Here is a 19,229-nt window from a genome sequence, read left to right as displayed (position 1 = left end):
ATGAGCCACGTTTGCATGGCCGCTCTGCAGTGAAGAAGTGGCCACTTCCATTCTCAAGGTAAAGGGAAGAAGAGCTTGGCTGCACATGAGCAACGTGAAAATCAATAAGGGCGAGACCTTCCCTCCCACCGTTGCTGATCCAGAAGCAAGACAAGAAGAAGAATTGCTGTGTGTGCAGACTTGATCAATGACTAAGAAGAAGGACGATAAGGCAACAAAGTGATTAACACATACTTTATTTGGACTGGAAGTCAATAGGCACTCCTTATAGATATTTTAGTAGGAAATGACAGGACTTGCTGAGAATTCCAGGAATCTTGAAACAAACTTTTTGAAAATATATTGAAGCAGAGAATAATGCATCAGAGTTATGCCTAAACGTCACTTCTTGATCAGAAATTGTAAAAGAGATCAGTATCTAGATTCATTTTGTGGAGAATATTTGTTTTAAGTAATTAAACATGTAGTACCTGCCGATAGTGACGTTTATCGGCTTGTGTTTCTGTCTTTGTGTTTATACTCCAGTCTTACCCTGCTCTTGTCAGAAGAGACTTTAATATTCAAACTTTCTTACAGGATCCCAAAAATGGCCCAGTGATAAGAAGACTCATTATTGCTGTAATTGAACACATTATACAGTTGCAAATATAAAGAAACTTGATACTTGTATTCAAAATGATTAATGAAGAGAGGTACATGGTGATAGAGAATGAACAAATTCAACAAGTAGTAGGGTGGCGTGAGAGATGGATGCCCAGATTCGCATGTATAATATACGCTTGCATGATTATTCACATTGTCTTTCTGTTCCTCATCTTTTACAGTCTCTATCATCTTAGTACTTCCAGTGTAGGAGAAGTCCCTATGGTTCTCCGCACTGTGAAACCAACTTTCGACATACTCTATGATTTCTATACAGATTTTGGGAGACACAAAAGATATGCAGAGGAATATAGTTAAGGGATAAATACCTATTTAGATAACACAGCTCACCTGGGGAATAACATGTGGTACCAACGCATGCAAAGAGTGAGGGAGAAAGCATCCAAGGAGTGTTGCTACATCTGCTCTCTCATCCCCTATGCCATGAATACAGTACAAATGCTCATTGCATGAGAGGTTCCAGAGCATGATTCAAAATGCCTCAGTCATCTTGCAACATGTCCTACTTGTCATGTTTGGACTATCAGCACATAGAAAGCAAAAGATGCATAGCCCTTTAAGATACGTACAGCCAGGTGTCTGGAAGTTGGCATGGCAACTCTGGCGTCCTGAACGCTCTTCCTTGTCCTGCTTCCGGCATCCCGTTGATGCATAACGTGGTCAGGTGACCTGTATTCAAATACAGCTCGAACCCGCTCATCAGCGCTTCTGAATTTGCTTTGGTGGCGTTTTTGGATTTGAATCTTGGTTCTTGCCCCTTCTATCCTGATTCCTCATTTTCCCTTTTTGAACCCGCTCTTCCATTACCTTCCTTCCTTCCTTCCTTCCTTCCTTCCTTCCTTCCTTCCTTCCTTCCTTCCTTCCTTCCTTCCTTCCTTCCTTCCTTCCTTCCTTCCTTCCTTCCTTCCTTCCTTCCTTCCTTCCTTCCTTCCTTCCTTCTCCTTGGTGCCTTATCTACGGACCGCTGTTGGATTGCTTCTGCTACTGTCTTCATTGTTGTGTCTGCCCGCATCGTGAATCGACCTTGGAACGTTACTGGAAATGTTTCTGCCTACGTGTCTGTATCCTGCTGCCTGCTCCTCGTATTGACTACGGAACGCTCCTGGACTGTCTTGCCTGCCGATTTTGCTTGGATTACGCTAGTGTGGATTTCGACCCAGATTGTTTGGATTGCCTAAAACTTTATCACGTGTGATTCATATTTACACTGAACTAAGTACACTGACTAGAGAGTGCCACAGTGTACTACCTTTGAGGCGTCCGTGTGCCGTCGGGGTAGGTTTTGCCTTTGGGATTTTGTTGTGCTTTCTGGACTCTGAACATTTTGGAACTCTTGGATCTTTCTTGTCATCCTGGGATAGGAAGTTGTATGGTAAGCCATTATCACAGTTTTGTTATTTGTACTAAACAGAAAGTAGACTCCTTATTCCTTAACCCAATTGGGTTGTCTTGTTTCAGGGGACTGGCCGGGTGTCACGGGAATGCAGCCTATTTTGGTATCCCTTCTGAAATTTATGATTTCTGTAATAACAGGTTAGTGGGTATTGGGGCTCCTTCTTATCTCCCACCATTGTGGTAACCATTGTATTCAGCACTGCTGTGGAAAGTCTTTTATTTATAACTCGCTTCCTTTGCAGTCTGCAGAGTCATCGCCTGCCAATTCTGTGTCCTCGTTCATGAAACCGGAGCCTCCTCTTCAACGCCTGAACCTCGTACTGCATCCTATCTTTCCGCTATTTGATTGATCTGGTCGTTGTTCTTAATTCACCAGATTGATACATTAGCGAGAAGAATTCTACTACTACACTACTTGGGGATCGAATTCTGGCACTACTTGAGGACAATTGCAAGGAAGCTGGGTGACCTTGCAATGGAGATCAAAATGGTTGTTTCCATATCAGGATGACTACATCAAAACGGTATATAAGGTAATAAAATTGTAGTAAAAATGACATTGGTAAAAAGAATTGCGGCAAATATGCTGTGGTTTCACCCGTTAAAGGTGTACCCCATTATACCATTTAAGGGGACGAGGGGTTGCGGGGGTGTCCCCCGCATCCTTTAAATAATTGTGGCAGCAAAGCCACAGCATTTTTGCCACAATATTTTATATTCATGGCCATTTTTGCTGTGATTTTAGACATGGAACCATCAAAACATTACAAATGGAAAAGGAGCCTGGATGGAAGAGCAAGATGCTTGTGTATCCTGCTGCAGGACAGGGTAAGGTGATCAATTATTGATCTATGGATGAGTGAATTCCAAGAAGTGATGGAAAGAAGGAATCACGTCCTGTGCAGCTCATCTGCTGAAAACAGATTACGTGCAAGAGGTACAGAAAGTGAATGGTGGATGTTTAAAGTCATGGGCCAAGCACTCCAAACTATTGACATTGGTAGAAGACGAATCAGGCCCAGTAGTTGTAATCTCATTGGTTAATGCGACACTGTGCTTCTGAATACACGGAAACAACCATGTGGGATGTAATAAAGAATGCAAAACCACAATTGATGTTCATAGGATGGGAGAAGGGACAGCCGTCCTTATGGACCGATATTGGGCTTGTGGATCTAGAGCTTACATGAGGTTGCCTAATGATTGGGGCAGAGTATATTCTTTGGTGCTCATCCATGTTCCAGCATTATTGATTCCTCAAAGTGACCTGAACATTGGTGAATTTCCAAAAGTCGATGCCCATTTGAGAAAAAGAAGATCGCTTGAACTTCTCTGATGAACAAGAAGAGAGAATTATTTCTCAGCTAAATGAATAACAGCATATCACTTGTTTCCTGAGGAACACCAGTTGTTCAGCAGGACTGCCACAATATTGACGACTGTATTCATGCCTGGGATCCAAACAGTAGCAAACGTCAAGTGCATACATATCACCAGATGGGAGCTTCTGCAAACAATCAATGCTACCATAAAAGGATTATGACCTTCTACAATAAGTATTTCTATGATATGATTACAGCGATGGGAGGAGGACGTTGCGCCAAAATAGGGCCATCATGTTGCACATTCACACCTTCTCACGACAAACAAAATAGAACCTCGACAGAAGCCATAACGTTGTTGACAGACCTGTATAACAAGATGAAAAATGAGACAGATGACATTGAAAATGACAGTTGTTTTGCCTCCCTGGTCTTGTGGATTCCGCAGTGGTTGGCAAATAAATGTAACATTCTTGGAGTATTCTTGGAAGATCATGATCAATGTCAAACCTGAACATAACGCCAAGGAACTGACTGATGAAGCTGTCAGGAAATATATAGAGGCGAGCATCATAGCACCTGAAGGAACGAAGTTCCTGTATTCAAAGAATTATAAGATGTATGTGGGACAATGTGTCTATTGTACCCCGAATGGACAATATAACTACATGACCTGGAGTGTAGATGAACATGTCAAATCAGCAGGCACCATGAGTGGGGTGATGAAGATATGGACAGCAAAGAAACACTTCTTCAAGAGAAAGCATCAGGATGTGGAAACAATTGAGGAGATGGTCAAGGACTCGACCAGAGGGGAGAATGTAGAGGAGCAGCTGCATGCCTCTGCAGGAAATCCTGCCCCCTACCTCCTATATGTTAGAAGCCTGAGATTGTGCCGTGTTTGACACCAGCAGTTGTGTCAATACTGCAGTGTATATTTGAAAGAAGAAACCCATTGAGACAACCCTATTGAATTTATCCCTGGAGGGACAACAATCTTCGGGAGGAACTCCCTGAAGGAATATGAAAAATAGCAAAGAGAGAAGCCTGTCATGTCATAAGAGAGTATGAACGACATCTCAGGATACTCGCTGAAGAGGATGTATGGATCCTACAGAAACTAATGATGAAGTAAAGAATCAAGTGAACTTTTAAATATGAAAAAGAAGATTACATGTGTACAAAGGGCTGAAGATGGTATGGTATGGTAATGGTTATGTGTAAAGCTTCTATACACAAGCCATGTGTTTCAAAGCGCTCAAGGAGGGAGGGAAAAAGGGGAGAAAAACAACAGTCATTGAGAGCCCTTGAGTTTCTGAACGATGCCAGTCTGCCCAAGCATAGTAAGTGCATATACTATAATTAAAAGTGTAGATAACAGCAAATAGGTCTGATGATGATTCTGCAGTTTTTCCAAGAGCATAGAGGCACCACCATGCAAGGAGGGGACACAGGGAGGAAATGATAGATGATCTTCAAGGCATGTTATGTTCAGATCGTGCAAGTGCACAGACGGTACAGGTGACGGGAGGGGGAGGACACGTACAGGGGGGAGGATTCAAGTGTGCCCAGTTAGCCAGAAAGTGGGTAAGTGCTGAGAGATGCCATTCTCATGGGTCATTGACCAAGTGCAGTAGCAATGAGGCAAGTGCAGGCCCTGAGGCAAGTGCTGGAGGACTGGTGAGGGTGCCGTGGACCTGTGAGACTCTGATGTATGCCCAGCGGCCAGTCGGTATGCTGTGTGGAGAAGGAGGGAGAGAGGGATAAAGCGGAGAGAGAGGTTAGCAGGGTAGAGGGAGAGAGAAGGAAGAGGAGAAGAGAAATGTCTTAAGGAGTTTCCAGAACTTATAGAGATCAGGCTCAAGACAGAGGGCAGCAGGGAGGCTATTCCGAAGGATGCCCCTGCTGAGGATAAAGATCTCCCTCCAAATCTCTGCTTAGAGAATGGGCTCACTCGCAGAAGGTTGGAGGTAGATGAGCAGAGGGCTCGGAAGGGACAGTATTTAGGAAGGCATCAATGCAGATAGGTGGGTCCCAGGCTCCAGAAAGCTTTGTGGACAATGCAGAGGGTCTTGCACTTGATCCTTACAGCCACGGGAGTCAGTGGAGGGATTTCAGCGCCTGAGAGATGCAGTCCCTGGGCTTGAGGCCAAGGATAAGTCTCACGGTTCTGTTCTGGATGAGTTGCAGAGGGCGCAAAGCAGAGGTGGGAAGGTTGAGAAAGAGGCTGTTGTCCAGCCTTGAGAGAACCAGGGCTCTGGAGACAGTGAGCCTCTGGGGGAAGGTGAGAAAAGGAAGAGTACCCCTGAGGAGGTGCAGCTGTTAGTTGGACTTTCTAGAGATGTCTGAACTGGGAGTGGAAAACAAGAGAGTGGAGTCGAAGATGACCCCAAGGTTTTTTGCCTTGCAGGCGGGTGCGGGCGCAGGGCCACGGGAGGCTGGCCCGAGTGAGAGTGGGAAAGCAGGAGCAGGAGTACCAATGCGAATGATCTCAATCTCACTGGCGCTGAGGCAGGGATCATTTGCAGCACACCATGACTGAATTGGGGATAGACAGTTAGATGTGAGCGATGTAGAGTAGGTGGCTGAGGGTAGCCTGAAGGAGAGTTGCGTGTCATCCGCATAACACTGGAAGTTAGAGGTGAAACTGGCAAACACATGTGCCAGGGCAGCCATGTAGACATTGAAGAACCAGCGGGATAAGTTAGAACCCTGTGGGGCGCCGCAAGTTGAAAGAGTGATAGTAGAGAGAAAGGACCCAAGTTCCACCTGCGATGGGCGGTCGGATAGGAAGGAGGTTAATCATGCCAGAGCCTGACCTGTGATTCCCAGGATGTCACAGAGACGTGCAATCAGGATGTTGTGGTTTACCGTGTCAAAGGCAGAGGTGAGGTCAAGAAGAATAAGGACAGACGGAGTGTGAGTGTCAAGATTTGAGAGCAAGTTTTCACAGGTGTTCAGAAGAGCAGTTTCCATGCCTCTGGATGCTCTAAAGCCAGACTGATGTTTGTGGAGGCAACCAGCAGATTCAGTGTGGAGGGTGAGCTGAGAGATAGCCAGCTTCTCCAGGAGTTTGCCCTGGAAAGGGGTGATAGAGATGGGGGTATTTTGCTGCAATGAAGGGGTCAGCAGAGGGTTTCTTAAGCAGAGGGTGCACAAGCAAGTGCTTAAGAGATGTTGGGAAAACTCCAGTGGCAATAGAGATATTGCAGAGATTAGGCAAGGCTGGGGCGAGAGAGTCAATGTTGTCCTTACTGGTTTTGGAGAGGCAGGGGCACTTAAACGTTCAATAATTGTACAGACGCTGAAACGCGAGGTAGACTAAGTCATCATAGAAGCTGGCAATATGTAGTGAATAGAATGCAGGCGGAGCTGCCATTGTGTAGGAGTTGGACATCGGTATCATGAATTTAGTAGGGCAGGACCCACGAAGGTGAAAGGGAGAATTGAGTTGCAGCAAGAATAAGCTGGAATCATGGTGCTGCATGGTGAGGATGTCTGGCCTGGAGTCAAGACTGAAGCATCCAAGATCGGCTATCTACTCAGGAAAGGCGCGAATGTGCGTAGGATGAATCATCCCTTGTTAAGGTACAAAGGAAGAACGCCAAGTGTGCCAAGTTCTATTCATTTAGAGCATTTTAAACCTGCAAAATGGACCAAATTGTGGTCTCCTGTCACGTGAGCCAAGAATGAAAATAGAGTTGAACTTGGAATCCCAGAACACGATAGTGAGTGCTTGAACTCCCAGGAAGTCTGAAGACAAGGATCCTTTTACAAGGCCAAGTTCAAAGACAATCTACATGACAGAAGGCTTGGGTGATGAGAGATGCTGGGCTAATTGGGTGGGACGGTAGAGTCGAGCCCATTCACCTTGCACCTGGGTTTGGGCTTATGTGCTGCTATGTGAACCGAATGTTCCAGACATGGCACGAGCGTGCCAACCAATTGTAGAGGTCCATATAACGAAGGACCTTATATTTTGAAGACCATTGAGACACTGTGTACTTGATGTTTTTAAAGATGACATGTTTTAGAGGTAGTCATATATTGTCCACCTGACAGTGGGCAGCCAATCACAATCCTTGTTCCTATATAATGTGTACTTAGATGTTCCTTTTAAGCGTATCCCAATCCCCAGTAGGTTTACATTATTTGCCACGTAGAATGACGTCACCTCTGATGTATTTTTAAGTATAAAGTCTATGCTGTGTGAAAAAGTCATTGATAGAAATCCAGCGTACGTCTGTTGATGTTCGCTGTAACTCCCTGTTTTAGATCATTGTTAATAAAACCGTTCTTTGCCATCTTCCTGAGTTGGTTCGGTTATTTGGATCCATTACATGCACATTCCTAAAGGGCCCTAAGCTCATACTACCTGTAACTGCTTACTTGATGTTGCATTCAACCTACCTGTAACCGCATAATTGAGGCAGCCCCTTACAACATGCAGTGCAGCTTTTCAAATTGCATACCCATACCAATTTTGCCATCTTCCCACCTGTAATGCATGATGTAGCCCTCGTACCATGAGGTGAGACTTTGTTAATTGAGTACTCGTACCTATTTGTCTCATATGCCTGCCTGCATGCCGGATGTAACCCCCCCCGTACCATGAGATAAGCCTTTGCCAGTCTGTGTACTTGCACCTACTTGTCTCATATGCCTGTCTGCGTGCCTAATGTAGCCCGCATACCATGAGGTGAGGATTTTCCAGTCTGTTTACACATATCAATTATGTCTGTAAACTGCATGCGTATTGTTGCACTTCATCAATATACTATGCACTTTCTGAAACTAGCTCCTAGATGCCCCAGGGCTTTGTGTGCTGAAATAAATGCAAAAATAATGAATAATAATAATAATACTTTTTTGCTTTCTAGCTAGGTTTGGCTGTGTAAATCATATACATACATACATACATGCATACATACATACATACATACACACATACATCATACGAATTGTAATGGCATGTCTGTCCTGCTGGCTAGTCCTTCACGTACATTGTGCCTCTGTATAAGACATCTACAGCATAACTCTGGGAGGATCAATCAATAATGATGTACTCACATCTAAAATGTGCCAAGTTTCCACTTTGCAAGTTCAAATCTTGGCAAAGCTAATTTAGGGCTCTGTCAGGACCATGGTGGTATCCCAGCAGTAAACCCGGTGGGATGCCGCCAATGCAAATTGCGTTACTGCAGCACGGTCCGGCGCTGTTAGCTCTGGATCCCGATTTGCGGGAGGGGGGGGGGGTTGGGACCCATGCCCTTGGACCCATTGGGACATTCTGGGCACTATTCCTACAACGCTATTAGCGCTGCAGTAATAGGGCTGCAAATGAGTGAACAGTGCTGAAATTTACCTCCAGCAAAAAGCTGGAGGTAAATCTCACACTTTCTGCCTCAAATTTGGGATTGGGTGGAGCGGTAATGCGGCTGCTATCGTGTTACCGCCGCATTTTTGCTGCTCCCCCTAACCCCTTAGTTTTTCTTGCTTCCCATGTTGATAAATTGTGTAATATTATTACTAAAACGATTATTATTATTATGTTTTGCACGAGTAGGCCACTCAGTCTTGCTTTACCTCATTGCATTTTGAGAATTTAATTTGTAGAGATTCGCTTGCCCTCGTGTGTACTGTTGTGCTTGCACTGGGCGTAGGCTGCAACTCTACTATCCAGCCCTATTTTTTTAAGTGTCATTTTCGCAGCTGGCGTTTCTTTGCTTTTCTGCACAATGTTCGTAGAGTATGTACCCCCAGAGTAGTTGTGCACAACAGGTGTGATTTAAAAATGTATATGCCGAACTCCATCTTTTACTTCCTATCCGGGTGTTCTTTTCCAGGGAAGTTAGATAATTGTTTATGCCAAATATTGTGTCTCACTAATAACAATGCATAGCACACGCTGTTTTCGGTTGGGGTTTAATATAGAAAATGGAAGCCGAGTTTGCATGCCTTCCAGAATTGTATGGCATGCTCTTCCGCATGTGTGTGGGCATGTGTGCGTGTGTGCGTCTGGGTGTGTGTGTGTGTGTGCGTGCGTGCTTGTGTGTGTGTCTGTGTGCCTATACTTGGCCATAATCTCTCATTTGTGTTGCCTATACTGTGTAATGTTGAGTTGCATAAAACAAAGCGACTGGTCTGTGCATAGCCTATGTTGCTTCGGGACTTGAAACAAAAGGGTGCAGTAGTGGATGTGATAGTGGGAGCAGAAAGCGGTCTGCTCAGAAAGCGACATACAACAGGCAACAGGTAAAAAACGGTTAGCTGTTCTTCACCATCATCATCACTTATTCACATATGAATCCTTTCCATAAAATGCAATTGAAGTCTATAAAATATATTACATAGCAACATAGACGACGAACATGCAGCTATAAACAGATAGAGCATCAGTAAAAATTTCAGAATTTCTTTAGATACTTGAAAGAGCGAATGGAACGTCCGAAATTATATTACAATACATGTCTACACTATTTAATAGTTTCATATGTTTTAGTCAGTGGTACCAGACAGCAGATAGCAAATTAGACCTCATTAAAACCTGAGAACGATTATCAGTACTTTTCAAGAAAGTTATTGCTGCCTCTGTTTTCCTGATGCCCCTTCTTCTTCATGATGGAAACATTCCATTACCTTCTAAGATGGACGTAATGACGGCACAAAAGTAGAACATGGGAGATTGACTCCAAAACTGAGGAGCAGTGCTCATCACTACCCTGTTCTTGTTCGTATTCACAAAGGAAGAAGGTTTAGAGGACATTTCATGAAAAGATAACACTTATAAGGGTTTATAATCAAATTTAAGTAAAGTGGCAGCCATTTTGTGTGCACCAGCGTGCCAAACGGGTGTTTAATAAAATAGAGAAAATGCATGGCCTTGATAAAACATAGCCATGATTAATTTCCTTCCTCGGGTGGAAATGGCAGTACACCATAAAGTATCTTAGTGTAGATAAAGCATTCAGAACATTTGAGGCAGACTCCTAAAAACATTTGTTAGCAGCCGCCCATCTTCCATCTCACAGTGTGTTTTTAAATAATCGATGTGATCATTGTTTTTTGTTTTTTTTGCTTGAATGGTGTGCTCTAATTGTAGCATGCTGTTCCCGATAAAGACACCTGTGCTCATACACTGTGCGCATAACATGCGTGAACTGGACGCATAGCAACTAATTTCCCCCCAGTACTAGCATAGTTTGACCTTCACTTCAAGGAATATGAGCCACTCCACGTTATTATGTCCTGAACCTGTGAAAAGTGTTTGCACCAGTCCATGTGTTCAGCATAGAATGCTATGAAATGACACGTTAAGTGTCTCCTTGGAGAATCTTATATCATTTAATTTAAACAAATCATCATAATTCCATGCAGTGCATCTCCCCAATTCAACACCGTATGTGTGGGAGTATGAGCCTTTTAAGTATAATTGGAACTTTTACTACTTATTATTGATTCGTGCTTGATTACCTTTTGCAATAACTGATTTGCATAATTCCCATGGGTGTGACTCCATCGTTCTTACGTGGTAGGCTTCCATGGATGTTCACAGGAAACTCTGTGCACTATAATGTCATCCATCTTTTGGGTATGGTAATCAGCAGCTGCCATTATTAATTTAGATTTCTTCCAACGTGGGGGGAGGTGATGTGCTGCAAAGTCACCTACAGTGGCACTCTAGCATCCATTGAATAAACTTCATTTGGGATCCTCTAAAATGTAATTTTTTTTAATGCCAGGGGATAAAGTTGTCTTCAGTATTTTAATTATCCTTATTTCTTATTATTATGGAGGTACCTCCCCTGTAACTGCCTTACCCCACCGTTCAAAACTCTGTGCTCCTTCCAGTTGCCCCCGTCTATGTAGGTAAATGGGAATGTCTCAATGAGCGTTTTTACCACTGACATTAAAAAAACAAAATAGCAAAAAGCCTATTATTAGTTGGAGAAACATGGTCAAAAACAGCAAGTGTGGTGACTGGAATGTATGGGATTGAAGGAATGCCTCAAACTAACATAAGAAGACCAACAAGTTTTCAAATGCTATCTCACCACTCAATCTCAGGAATACAACTATCCTCACAAGCCTAAGGGTAGCCCACGGAGATCAGGACACCGAGGTAGCGAAATAGCCCTAGTGGCAGTGTTGGATGACATGAAGTCAATGAGAGATGCATTGACAAGGAACGTTCATAATATTAGAACACAAATGGATTTAATTCAGAATAGACTCACCATGTTGGCTATCAGAGGCGCAGATGTTAAAGGCAGAATTAGCACCAGGGAGGCTTGAAGAATCCATTCAGTCCTTAACCACCAAATTAAAACAAAGCAAAGTAGCAGAGAAAATCACGGATCAAGAGGAAAGCGCTTGGAGTCAGGAGAAATTTGATTCTGGTTCCACAGAGCTATTTGTTGAAAATCTGATCAAGAGGATTTTTCCAAATGCCAAAATCACTGATGTTTTCATACATAGAAAGTGCTTCAAGCCCTTGGGCACAGACCAGTTCCTGAAGGCAACCCTCATCATTGCTAATGCGATGTACAATATGCTTAAAACAGTGACAGATAAAGGACATACTTGTATAAAAGCAAAATGAGGTCTTACTTGGTCTTCACTCAGGAAGGATGGGAAGCCTGAAAACAGGGGAAGTCAAAAGAGCACTGGGGACTGGCAGGTGCAACTTGTAGTGCTGCAACCACAAAGATTGAGGTAATTTTCAATGATAGAGCCAATTTTTGACTGACCGCAAGGCAGCCTTTGACATAACATTCCTGGTATGCTGCACCCCTTGAGGGTCACCACACTAGATGATAAATAGATCAGAATGATGAGCGTAATTGAGGGACTTAAAGTCATGCAGTGGTTGGGTATTATCCTATTGAGTTCATTTCGCGGGATAGGCCAAGGTGAATGAGCAGTATTTAGGTGACTACGTCCAGATGGGAGTCCAATTTTAGGGAGAACTGTTGCCAGTTTCAAGTTAATTTGGAGTTGCACATAAGTGCCTACATAAAGAGTGCAGATGAAATTGTTAAGGATGAGTGAACCGGGGTCGCTGCCAGTGGGGGTCCAGCCTATATGTAATGAGTCTACTCACCTCCCTCATTTTAAAGAGATGTCATCTTGCTAGAGGAACTCTGTGAAAATAGGGCCTGCATGTTGCAGGGGCTTACTTCCACATTTTGGCAGATGCTCTTCTTCATAAAAGATGTAAGGAGGGGTGCACTGAGATTGGCAGGGTTCTGACCATTTCCAGTGCATTGTATTTGTTGTGAGGCAGGTTCCATAATAACACGCCAGGTCTGTGATATAGTTCATTTGGTTTATTGCTTCAAGTTACTTCAAGTTAATCAGGTACAAGCAGATGACATCAAGAGATGTACTTGGAGAGAGCCCACTGGCTCCCACCACCCAGGCTACATCTTGACCAACTGCCTGGGTTAGACCCCACTCACACAACACTCTGCTCAGACACACAGGGTTCCATGCTAACATTCCACACTGACATCACCACTCTCCAGACATGCATACATGGAAGGACCTCAGGTATAACACACCTCCCTCCGTTACAATTAAACAACAGCAAGTAATAGGGAACAGCAAGTCACACTCGCACCAAGATACAACAGTATTGTTGGCTGTTCCTCTCTTCATTATGAGTGAGCCTGGGCTCCGCTTCTGGGCTGTCGATCCTGGACTATGTGTGGGGTGAGGAGGTGGTTCATGCAATGGCTTACTGTCTCCCCACAGCAGCGTTGATGTTGCAGTGTGAGGTCTTCTGATCTTGTTCTGATGCAGCCTGGATGGAGAAACCCATGTGGTAGCAGGAACCGGGATCTGACTTTCATTGTACAGAGACTCCATGCAACAGCTGAAATGTGGTGGGTATGCCAGCTGTGACTTACCCTAGACAACTGGACAAGGGTGCATGGTTGCCTTTGAGGTGTCTATAGAATCACTAAATCCAGGATCCTGTTCCTTCTGACATCTTTCACTGTAAGATCCCGTTGGTGAATATTGCTGTAGATTCTTTGATAGAGAAGTAACTATACTGTATATTCTTATTTTACTGAATATACTGTCACTATTCGTTTTGCTTCTTGAGGTTCATGACCTAGTTGGCATTTCCATATCAAATTAAATGCATGTTTGATTTTCCCAACCTCTGACAACACCCCCACATGAAGGCACAACATAAAGCAGTGATAACAAACATCTGTATTCTTGGCAATTAAATTAAAATGAGAACCGCACGATTTGGCAAGGTGTTGGAGCAATTGCTTCGGTTAAACAAGGTCTACTGTATATACAAACATATTCCGCAACTGTGATTTATTTGCCTAGGTAGATTGCATGGTTTTCAAAATATTGAAGCCTGGAAGAGGGAACATATTAAATAAAGTAGAAAGGTGTACCCACACAAATTATATTGAAAGTAACCGAACAAAAGAACGTTCTAAGATACTGAGGATACACGTATGATTGCGGAATACATTAGCTCTAGTGCATATTTAGATGATAATATATAGAAGGCGCAACTTTAGTTTAAGCAACATTGCAGTGAAGCAATTGAGTAGGATTGTGTCAGCTCTTCATGTGAGCTCACTGATGGGATGTAATGTGAGGTAAACAAGTAACACATGAGTAGCTTATGTTACTGGAATACAAAAGTAGACGGCTTCCAGTAAAGAAACACGTGACGTGGAAGTCCTCTAGTTGAAACGAACTGCTATGCTTTCATATCCTTTACTTATTCCTCCACTGGTTCATCCGGCTGTCGATCTTTCTGTCACTGCATCCCTTGCTGTCTGTCTCTCTCTCTCTCTCTCTGTGTCACTCTCTCCCTGCCACTCTCTCTATATCTGTCACGGCCCTCGGCCAAATCCCCCTCTGGCAAACCCATTGGCCAGGTGGAGTCAGGACTCAGGCCTCCAGAGCCTGGCATCCTCTTTAACAGCCCTCATTGGGCCAATCTTGGCGCCTATGGCGGCAGGCTCATACACCATGAACAACAATGTGCTTGGGAACTACTTTATCGTATGTCAGCCAACATGGAGGCATCCACATAGCTTGGTTCCCTAAGAACCAAGCTATGCGGTCTAGTGTTTTGGATGTGGCAGGCCTGGAACTACTTTCCCTGGTACTATTTTACCTGGGCTATATAAACCACAACCTGAATGCAGAACATGCTTTGTGTTACTTTGCAGTTTGCAACGTGGCGCTCACCGTTTCCAGCTATTCTCTCGAACCTCGGAAAGGCAGAACCTGCAAGGAGACAAAAGGAACATCATTAGCAGCATCTTACCTGCAGTCCTCATCTTTAAACACTTGCAGCTACTGAGAACAGCTTCCTCGAATCTGCACGCCTCCGGACAGAATGACCTGAAAGAGGAAGATAGAGGCAACATTAAAGAAAGCTGTAGAGACATTTACAAATTACGAACTGCTCAAAAGGCTTACCTGGCTGGTCGCCTCTCGGCTGGCACCACTCTGGACATTCCATTTGTGCTGAAGAACACCGCAACGTACAAGGAAGGAAAACACAGGTTAGCAAAGGCAAGACTTCTCAGCGCTGCGCATAGCACTTACTTACCGCATCATAGCGCTCTTAATGTGCCATCATTTACCAGCGGGGCTCAACCAAGCCAGTTCACCGTGCTGAAGCTCTGCATACCTAAGGGAGAAAAAGAGACATTTTAAACAAAGAAAGGCATGCAGGATAGCAACAAAACTAAAGAACAGCAATAAGACCTACCTGAACAATATCAAACGGGCCAGCGTCAGTGAAGTAACTGGATCGCACTCGCCCATGAAAAACAACGCACCCCTACAAAGAAGGCAGGACGGAGAGCACACCTAATTCTACCACAAGGCAGAACCTTCCCCGCAGACCACATCAGGGCAAAGCTGAGAAGCATACCAGCGAGTAACCCGGCTGGGTGGCGTCCCTGTGGATACCAGGTGAGCATAACAATATCGTCCTTTATCTCTAATGAAAAACAAAGCACGTCAATATTCAACTAATTATAAAGATTACAAACACAAACCATAATATTAACGGGTTCCAATAGTTTGTGTCATTATAAGTAAACCTCTTTAATTCAGAGTATGGGACACTGTCGCCTATGCGAGCCGCTGACAAAGCAGGTACCACAGGAATGACGTGTGTCAAGGCGCGTCCCGACACTTCACGGAAAAGGGCATTTCAGACAATAACTCAGTGGCCAAAACTCGCGAGCTCTGATCTTAGCTGGAGCAAAAGAACGTATCACCCGCTGGGGTGCATTGAGAACATTTCTCTCTTCCTATTGCGCCTCCAAACCTTGTAGTGATATCCACCGAATGAGAGCACAGGTGCGCTGCAAACAGCTCATGAAGGCACTCATCTGGGCTCAAAGTTCAGGTGAGCCCAGAACCAAAGACTCGACTTAACTGAAGTCCCTGCACATCAGCATACCCCTCAACCTATTGAAATTGTAAGGGGTGTGATTATGTATTTATTTATTTTGACATTTGTTAAGCTCACCAAACCCGGGGGCATCTGGGTGCTGGTTACATGTAAAGCTTAGTTGCTACAGGTTACAGGCAAGGAAATGCAGTATTTACTTTCATTACATTGTGTACATTAGTTAATTACATGTACATGTATAGAGTTGGTTACAGTAAAGGTAGCAGGAGAAGCTAAAGTAGAGTAAGAGGTGTACATATTGACTATCAGACATATCTAGCTTGAGTTTAGTTGGATTTGGGTGTCCTGTGAGAATAGCCAGGTTTTAAGGCCTTTACGGAAGGACCAGTAGGAAGCGTCAGATCGTAAGGCTAGTGAGAGAGTGTTCCATAGCTTGGGAGCAATGACCGGGAAGCTGCATCCCCCTGCTTTCTGCCGCTTGTATCTGGGGATGACAAGTGAGTGGGAGTAGGCTTCACGGGTAGGTCTGGTTGATTGGGCCTTAGTGATTTTCCTGGACAAGTATGTAGGTGCGGTGTTGCAAATGCATTTGTGGGTCAGTGCTAATGTTTTGAATTCAATACGTTCTCGGACCAGGAGCCAGTGTAGGTTACGGCTGGCTGTGGAGATATGGGGCCTAATTCACAGAGCATTTTCCTTTGGGATTACATCATTATAAAATGCGTCTGTGAATCAGGCCCATAGTCTTTTTTGGAGATGTTTAGAGCTGCTCTTACAGCGTTATTTTGGATATTCTGCATTTTTTTTAGATATTGAAGGTATTTGTACCTGCAAAAATGGAGTTGAAGCAGTCGTTCATGGATAGGATGAGAGCTCTGGCGAAGGTGATGCAACTGTCGGTAGACAGGAATGGTCTGCAGGCATTGATTAGTTTAGCAGTGTATGCTGCTGCAGATGTGATGGAGTTGACCTGTCTGGTTAAGGAAAGAGTGGAGTCTGCAGTGTTGAGCAATGCAGATTCACAGGATACGCTGCTCGACGACATGTAACACGTTTGTTACGTCCACGCTACCGTGACTATAAAATCCAAGGGTCAGACCCTCTGTGGAAAAGTCCTCACAGGACAAGACTGTGGTGTTGAGCAACGCAGGTTCGCAGGATACGCAGCCCGACAACACGTAACATATTTGTTACGTCCATGCTACCGTGCCTAAATAATCAGAGGTTCAGACCTGCGGCAGCAAAGCCCTCACAGGAAAAGGCCGCGGTGTTGAGCAATGCAGGTTTGCAGGATATGCTGTCCAACGACATGTAACATGTTTGTTACGTCCACGCTAGCGTGCCTATAAAATCCCAGGTTCGGACCCTCTGTGACAAATCTCTCGCAGGACAAGGCTGCAGTGTTGAGCAATGCAGGTGTTTGCCGATGAAGGGATCTGTGGTGTAGACATGGAGTGCAGTCCATTCACCCTCCTGCCTGCTGTGTTTGCCCCTTCCCAGTTGCTCCACACCTGCACTGTCCCCTCCTTGTGTTCCCTCTTGCCCCTTCCAGTCTGCCCCCCCTTTTCTCAGTCCTCTCCCTGCTTGGTCCCTTGCATTCCCCTACACGTGCAGGTCCACGCCACTTCCATCCTTGGCTTGCACGTGCTGTGCATTCCTGATGTGCGTGGCCCCTCGCATCCTTCAATTGAATGTGCCCGCGCGCCCCTTCCCTCCCTGTCTGTTTTGATATGCACGTCCTCCCCCTGCGTGATCCCTTGCATTCCCTTATGCGTGCATGTCTGTGCCACTTCCATCCGTGGCTTTGCACATGCTGCCCGTTCCTGATGTGGATGGCCCCTCACATTCATCAATCCTGTGTGCTTCAGCACCCTGTCCATCCCTGTCTGTTGCTCTTCACGTTCACACGTTTGTGGTCCCCCGCATTCCCCCGAGCACATGTGCATCGCCCTACTCCTTCCTTGGTGCATCCCTGCTCTGTGCGGCCCCTCGCATTCCTCGATCACATGCAACTCTGTATCCTTCCTTTCCCTGTCTCCCCATGCTATGCATCCTCAGCCTGCGTTGTCTCTTGCATTCCCGTGATCGCGTGTGTGCCAGCTTCTCCTCCATCCTTAGTGACTTTGTGCCTGCGCGTCCTAGCCTGTGTGGTCCCTCGCAATCCTCGATTGCGTTGGTTCCTCACACCCCCTATCCTTGGTTGCTCATACTGTGTGTCATTTGCCCCCCTGCAGCTCGCCAATACTCTTGCATCCCCTCTGAGTATCCTTGCTCCCCTGCTGGCCCTTCCCTCCCGCTCCCCCTGCTGCTTCTCTGTCCTTGGTGTTTTGCTCTGTGTCTGCTGTGCTCTCAACCCTCTATGGTTTCTGTTTTGCTCATATTGCTCCATGTTTCTACTGCACTCTTCCTTCTTCTAGGTTTCCCTTGTCAACGCTTCTGTTTTTGCTGTTTTTGCTGTGTACTGCTCTTTGTTCTGCTTTGTTTTTTCCCTCTTCTAGGTCTGCTTCCACCATATGTTCCATTTGTTTTGCTGTTTATTTGCTGTGAATTGTCTTTTTTACTGCTGTGCTCTTCCTTCCTCTAGGCTCTCTTTCTTTGACTGTTCTGGGTTCTTGTTGCCCTGCTATTCTGGTTGTTGTTCATCATACTGCCCTGTGTTCTTTGGTGCTCTCCCCTGGTTCAGTTTAATCTTTCAATTTACCACTTGTTCCTGTCTCTTTCCATTTCTTCTGCTTGCTCCCACCCTGTGTTGACCCCCAGTGTCTCCCCCACCCCTTCCTTTCTTCTCTCACCCCCCATCCACACCACATTCATCTCTCCTCTTCCCCCTCCTCTGCATCATCTATGGTGCTCTCTGTTTCTCCTAGATTCTCCAGCTGCTTTTCTATTGATTATTCTACCCTTCTCACTAATTCTGGTAGGAAGAAGTTCAAAAAGGATATCCTCATCTCCAACCCCGGCCTCCCTATCCCTGATACTTACACCAGCGCTTCCTCCAGACAGACCCTCACCGACTGTTACGCTCACCTGGTCTCTGCAGGGGCATTGGGGCACGGTTGGAGCCCTCCCAGGTGTTGACTCCCTCGGATCGCTTCTCTCCCCCAACTGCTGCATTTTCGTGGACCCGGAATGCTGGAACTGTACCTTAGAGAAGATGAGAGGCAGTGAGGATAGCGTGATGGTGTTGTGGTTCCCCTCGACCCTTTCGTGCCAAAATGTAGTTCGCAGGAGTTTGCCCATGCAAGCTCACCTGTTTTTAAGTAAGAAGAAGCTCTCCGTCCTGCTTTCCTTCAGCAGGGGCGCTGTGGATGGACCAAGTTGTGTCACTGGTCCAGATTGTAGAGGTTCAGGCCGGCTGCAACCATTCTGTCTTGAAGGTAAGTGTTTATAGCTATGTTTATTGTCTGTATTCTTAATGCTAATTCTTCCCCAAA

This window comes from Ambystoma mexicanum, chromosome 9 (assembly GCF_040938575.1).
Source record: "Ambystoma mexicanum isolate Mex_15411 chromosome 9, UKY_AmexF1_1, whole genome shotgun sequence".
In the NCBI taxonomy this organism is placed as follows: domain Eukaryota; kingdom Metazoa; phylum Chordata; class Amphibia; order Caudata; family Ambystomatidae; genus Ambystoma; species Ambystoma mexicanum.
This window is presented reverse-complemented; position numbering follows the sequence as displayed.